Source organism: Elephantulus edwardii, unplaced genomic scaffold, assembly GCF_000299155.1.
Source record: "Elephantulus edwardii isolate Elephantulus edwardi_28Jun2011 unplaced genomic scaffold, EleEdw1.0 scaffold00095, whole genome shotgun sequence".
In the NCBI taxonomy this organism is placed as follows: Eukaryota; Metazoa; Chordata; class Mammalia; order Macroscelidea; family Macroscelididae; genus Elephantulus; species Elephantulus edwardii.
The window spans coordinates 12,247,891-12,255,093 of NW_006399845.1; the positions used below are offsets into that span (position 1 = coordinate 12,247,891).

The window sequence follows — 7,203 nt, forward strand, 5'->3', positions numbered from 1 at the left end:
TTTCTGTCTTCTTCTTAATGCCAGCAAAGATAATTTTTGTTCCAGGAATATATTTCTTGGGATTCTCCAGATACTCCATCAGAGTATTCTCTCCCCAGGTGGTGTCTTTGTTCTTATTGGCATCTGTGTAAAAGAATCCAGGGGCTTGACCAGTCTTCCACCCAAATAAACCGTGCAGGTTCGGCCCAATCTTGTGCTTTTTCCACAGTGTGGCTGGCACTGGGCACACTACTGCACAAAAATTTTCTTGCCCTTCTCAACATCACCAATTTTGAATTCACTTTGTAGTCCTGTGCAACTCCAAGTCAAAGTTCAGGAGCCAGGCGTCCCACTCTCTAAGTCCAAGGACACTCTGGCCCCTACCAATGAAGACGTGTCTTGTTTGATTTTTAATACCAGATCTACTTTACTTAAATTACACTGCAGAAAACACAAGAGTTCTACTAGTCCATATCAGTATGTCACTGTGCTAGAACTTTCTAAGTGCATAACAATGTCTAGAAGTACTGGATTCTGTTTGAATTGCTATTCATACTCACTGCCATGGGCACTTTATTCAGCTGCTTATCTTCCTAGAGAATAAGGTAAAAAACATGGGTTTCATGCTGGATAACTCTGTTGATATCTCCATTCTAAGGTCACAAATTTTGCCCTGACTTGGCAAAATGTCTAGCAAATAAGGGCTGCTAGTCATAAGGTATTTATGTGTGTGGCTGGAGAGGGAGTGAACTAGTATTAACATCTTCAAGATTGGAAGGCTTTTACCCTGACACTGATCCTGTAACCCCACATTAGCCATGGAAACTGTCCTTTTGCTATTTAACTGTCCTTTGGGAAGGGATCCAAGGTGAATTTTTAATGCTGCATTCTGCTTTGTAGTAAATTGTATTAGAGGAGGTTCTCCTCTTACTTTTTATGCAAATATAAGACCCCACATCTGACAGGAAATATGAGTGCAGCCTTTTTCAGTTTCTGTAGATACCCTAAGACCACATCCCTTCCTTGATGTCTAGACAACAGGATGGTGGCCATTTACAAAACGATTTCCTATTCCACACAGAACTACTTGGCCCTAATGTAGGAACAGGTAGTAGGGGTGGGATAGTTGTTGTAACATCCTTATCTCATTTCTTCCCTCATCCTGTGTAAGGGCAGGCTCAGGTACACAGGCCTGGTCAGATAGGGCCATCCTTTACTCAGTATGTTCTTGCAGAACTATATAAACCAAGTACAACATCTCAGGTACACAGTTAGGGTGCATGGCAAACATCAGCATCACCAACAAAACTGCCACAGTTCAATACTGTTATAAAAGTAGAGATGATTCCTTAGTTCAATGGTGACTCATTTTATAAAACATAATGAATGGAGGCATGCACGTGAGGCCAGGGCACCTACCCACACCCACCGCCTCCTCATCACCTAGGCCTCGAATACTCTGCTCCCTGCCCTTCCTTCCCTTGATACTCCACAGACCATGAGCAATCATCACGTGAGGCATATCAAGATCAAAACTGGTGTAGTCAGCTGATTGGTCAAAGAAAAAGTGATGTATGAAAAAGAAGCTAAAAAACAAAAAGATTGGAAAAAATGAAGGCTGAAGATGGTGGAAAATTATGGCATTGAAACGGAGGCAGAGATCTTGCAAGAGTCCCAGATGATGATCGCAGACTGCCAGCACAGGTTGGAAGCTGCGTATGCTCACCTTCAGTAGTTGCTGTTGTTGTTACGTGTTGTTGTTATAGCAACCCTATGTATTACATCTCTGAAGCCTGTGACTCCAACACACCTATCCCCCATTGCCATAGTTACTGTATCAATTCATCTCCTCTGGGGTCTTCCTCTTCTGCGCCATCCCTACACCCTTCTGAGCGTGATATCCTTCTCCAGGGATAGTTGCCTCCTGGCCATGTGGACAAAGTATGTAAGATGGAGCTTCAAAATCCTAGACTCCAAGGATTTTCACACTCTCCAAGACAAGACTTATTTGTTATCTTGGTGGACCATGGTATGTTCATTCAATACTCTTATCCAATACCACACTCAAAGGCATCGATTCTTCTTCTGTCATCTTTAGTCATTGTCCTGCTCTCTGACAAGTAACTGACAAGTTACTTCACAAGTAACTGCGAAGACCAGGGCCTGAATCAGATGAATGTTAGTCTCTAGACTGACATCATTGCTTCTCAGTATTCTGGAAAGGTCCCTGACAGCAGATTTACTGAATAAATGCAATTTGTCTTTTGATTTCCTGACTGTTGGTGCCAAGAGTGTTGATTGCGCAAGCTATAACTGTCAACAACCTCAATCTCTTCTTGATCCAATTGCTGCCAATTGACCCAATTCCAAGTGCTGCCAATTGGCCCAATGGTGAGAATTTTTGTCTTCTTGATGTTGGACTTCAATCCATAATGAAGACTACAGTCCTTGACTTTCTGCAGCAAGCACTTCAGGTCCTCTTCAGTTTCAGCAAGCAAGGTTGTGTCATCTGCGTAATATAGATTGTTGCTGGGTCTTCCTTCAATCATGATGTCATGTTCCTCATTATAAAGCCCAGTTTCCCGAATGACCTGTTCTGCATATAGTTTGAAAAGGTATGATGGAGACAGGATGCATTCCTGACACACTCCTTTCCTGCTTTTGAACCATGAAGTGATTCCCTGCACTGCTTTCTGGTACAAATATAGGTTTTGCATAAGCACAATTAAGTATTCTGGAATTCCCAATCTCCTCAAGGTTAATCACAATTTGTTGTGATCCACACAGACAAATACCTTTGCATAGTCAATGAAACACAGATAGACAACCCTCTAGTACTCTTTACTTTCTGCCAAGATCTATCTGACATTGGTAATAATGTCTCTAGTACCATAGCCTCTTCTAAACCCCACTTGTATTTCTGGTAGTTCTCTGTCAGTGTACTGTTCCAGTCATTTCTAGATAATCTTCAGCAAGATTTTGCTTGCATGTGATATGAGTAATATTGTACGATAATTTCTACACTGTTGGATCACCTTTTGGGAGGATAGAAATAAATATGGATCTCTTCCAGTCAGTTGGCCAGGTAGTTGTCCTCTAGATTTCTTGGCACAACTTGGTGAGCACGACCAGGGCAGCATCAGTTTGTTGAAATACATCAATTGGTATTCCGTTAATTCCTGGGACTTTCTTTTTTGTCAAGTCCTTCAGAGTAGCCTGAGCTTCCTCCTTCATCACCATTTCCTCTTGATAATATGTTGTTTCTTGAAATTCTACTGTGTCAGCCAATTCTTTTTGGTACAGTGATTCTGTACAATCCTTCCATCATCTTTTAATGCTTCCTGGATCATTCAATATTCTACCCATGTTGTTGATTGCCTTCGAGTTGAGCACGACTCATAGCAACCCTATGAACAAAAGACCTGAGGCATTTCTATAACTCTCGACGTTTATCAAAGTTCATAGTGTTACCAGAGGCATATTGTTTAGGAAATGGATGCCACTCATTCTATTCATAGTATCCTCAAGTATTGCAACTCAAGGCTTGAATTAGTTCTTTAGTTTCTTCAGCTTAAGAAAGGCTGAGTGAGTACAGCTCTTTTGATTTTCTGACTTTAGTTCTTTGCACATTTCATTGTAATACTTTGCTTTGTCTTCCTGTGCTATCCTTCGAAATCTTCTATTCAGCTCCTTGACTTCTTGATTTCTTCCCTTTGCTTTGGCTTCTAGGCACTCTAGTACAATATTCAGAGTCTCTTCGAATATCCATTTTGGTCTCTTCTTCTTCTTCTCCTTCTCCTTCTCCTCTCCTCCTTCTCCTTCTCCTTCTCTTTCTCCTTCTCCTTCTCCTTCACCTTCTCTTTCTCCTTCTCCTTCTCCTTCTCCTTCTCCTTCTCCTTCTCCTTCTCCTTCTCCTTCTCCTTCTCCTTCTCCTTCTCCTTCTCCTTCTCCTTCTCCTTCTTCTTCTGTCTTTGTAACGACCTTTTGCATTCTTCATGGATGATATTCTTGATATCCTCTCACAGTGCATCTGGTCTTCGTTCACTAGTTTCAAGGACTCAAATCTGTTCCTAAGTTGGTCCTTAAATTCAGGTGATACAGACTCAAGGTAAAATTTTTATTCCTGTGGATTTGATTTGACCTTCTTAGCTTTAATTTGAACTTGTACCTGAGTAGTTGATGGTCTATTCCACAATCAGTACCTGGGCTAGTTTTCACTGCTGATATTGAACTTCTCCAATGATTCCTTCCACAGATGTAATAAGTCTGATTCCTGTGTGTACCATCAGGTGAAATCCATGTGTATAGCCTGTGTTTATGTTTCTTATAAAAGATATTTGTATGAATAAATCACTGAAAGTACACTATTTTATCATTCTATCCCCAGTCTCATTTTTGTTGCTGAGTCCATGTTTTCTGACTACTGATCCTTTTTCTCAGTTATCAACTTTTGCATTGCAGTCACCCATTATTATTAATGCATCTTAGCTGCATATTTGATCAATTTCTGACTGCAAAAGTTGATAGAAATCATCTATTTCCCCCACTTTGGCTCTGGTTGTTGGTGCATAAATTTGAATGATTGTGGTATTAACAGGTCTTCCTTGTATGCAAAAGGATATTAGCCTGTCACTCACAACTTTATTCCAATATGGATCTAAAAATGGCCTTTTTAACTACAAAATTGACTCCATTTTCCCCCCTCACCTTTTCATCTCCAGTGTAGTAGATCATATGATTGTCTGACTCAAAATGTCCTACGTCAACTAATCTCATTTTGCCAATACCTAATATGCTGATATTTATGTGTTCCATTTGTTTCTTTATAATGTCCTATTTTCCTACATTTGTGCTTCTGAGAAAGACTTAAAACAATCAAAAGGATATAAAGAAGCAGGTGTAGTACTGGATTCCGTGAAGTCAGAAGCCTGAAATTTTTCTATATAGGGTTTTGCCTTAAATCCTGGAATCCATGCCACAATTCATTATAGTTCACCATTTCTATGTTATTTTTAAGTAGTATGAGAATGTGATTCTTTTTGTGCAATTGCATATGTTTTCTTTACCTAATTTCAAGTGTCAAGTGAGTTTGTCTAAACAGAAAACATAATGCATGAATGATTGTATGAAACACAATGTGAAGGATAATGTGAAAATGTATACAATGGTAAGCAAATCAATATAAAATAAATTTTAAAAAATAAAAAGTAGAAATTATTCTTAGAAACATGAGGCTGACACTATCTAAAACTATTTCATGGACAAATATTCATGTTGGCTTAATTCTTGCACCCACTTCCCAAAGTCAGGCTCATACTGCTAAACATTATTTGGATCTGCTGGGAAACATTATATGGTTTGGTTTACCAGTCTCCATGTGGCTCAGTGGTTGTTTTTTCTCCTCTCCTTTTCACAATTCTTTCTACGTCATCCTCTTTTCAGAGAACTACATCTGAGGTCTCAATTCTCTTCCCTTACCACATTCATACATACTCTCTTTTTCCCACTGTTTACCTTCTCCTACCAACCCCATCTTGTACTCTATGAGCTTATAACTTTCTCCTTTACAGAACAGTTATTACACTTGACAGTGAGAATTAAATTTTTTATTCATTTTCATACATTCATTTATATAGATTGTATTTTATACTTACAGTCACTCATATGTATTGTATTTTATATGATTAATTAACATTGCTCTATTATCCTCCTGTCTAGAGTGGAGAAAACACTGCATGGAGGCACAGGACCATGCATGTTTCTCTGAAAGGGCCAGAGGAAGTGAGAATAGCACAGTCTCTCCCTCTCCAGAATGGAAAGCAGAAAAAGAGCTCCTAGCCCACCCCCATGGTGCCTGTCTCTAGAACCATACCAACAGCAAGAGATTAACTTATTTGTTGCTGACTAACAGTTATGGCACCAACAATGGGGTTTATTAGGAGAGTGAGTGGGGAATTCAAAGAATATCTCACTATCCAAGTCCAGGCTTTAGCCCAACAGGTCCAAGGCATCATTCCTCAATAAGTCCAGATTCTATTTTCAGTTTAATAGTCAAATCCAAATCATCCAGCAAGGTTTGAATCAGAGGAGTTATAAGCCAGCTTCTCCTTCAAACATCTGACAAGAACAGCCAAATTTTAAACTGTGGATAGCACAAATTCAAGAGGCCTTAGGTCACTTCTTGCCACAATTTCTCCACAGCAATTCCACAGTCTCTCCACCACCAGAGCTTCACTCTCAACAGGGTCTTGCTGCCACAAGCCTTGCTCTCAAGTCTTGCCACTCAGTGTGGGAAGCACTCTTTCTCTTATCCTAGTTCCACAGCTGTTGATAATATGCAAGGCCATGTGTCTGCAGTTAAGGTAGCTGGAGACCAAAGGTAGTTAATATAGCTAAAAAAAACCCCAATTTTTAAGGTAACACCACACTCCCTTGTGACAATTTCCCAATATTTCACATCTCCTTTACCCACCAACCTCTGCTATCCCGGTGATATTTTTTTCTTTCCTCTTTTTCTGCCTCTCCTTCTACCCTTCCCCTTTTGAACATTTATACATATCTTGCTCAGTTATCCTCCTATGCAGTATTTGTCCTTATGTAAATGAGAACTTTCACTCAATGTTTTTTAGTCTCTTCCAAGTTATACAGTATTTACTAAGTCATTGCTCCTTAGTGCAGCATAGTATCCAATTGCGTAAGTTACAACCATTTTTCAAACCATTCATTTGTTGATGGGCATTTGTAATACTTCCATTTTCTTGCTATTGTATCACTACTATGAATACAGGTGTACACATCTCCATTCATGTTTCTGTTCTGATTTCCTTGGGATATATTCCTAAAAGTAGAATAATTGGGCTATATGGGATTTCTAAGTTCAGTTTTTTGAAGAAATGTCAAACTGCTTCCACAGCCATTTTACCATCTTACAATCCCACCACAGTGCACAAGAGTTCCAATCTTTCCACATCCTCTCCAACATTTATTGTTTCCTATGTTAAACTTTGCTACTGCTACTGGACGTACATACGAAAGATCGATTGTGGAACAGACCTTCAACTACTCATATGCAAGTTCAAGCTGAAGCTGAGGAAAATTAAACCGAATCCATGGGAACCAAAATATGACTTTGATTTCATCCCATCTGAATTTCAGAACCATCTCAGGAACATGTTTGAGGCCTTGAACACTAATGAGCGAAGACCTAATGAGTTGTGGGAGGAT

General features: G+C 39.6%; 1 pseudogene; it reads left to right on the forward strand.

Annotated features, from left to right (window-relative positions):
- The first annotated feature begins 1,477 nt into the window (after positions 1-1,477).
- LOC102866232 lies at positions 1,478-4,911 on the forward strand (annotated as a pseudogene).
- Positions 4,912-7,203: the final 2,292 nt, after the last annotated feature.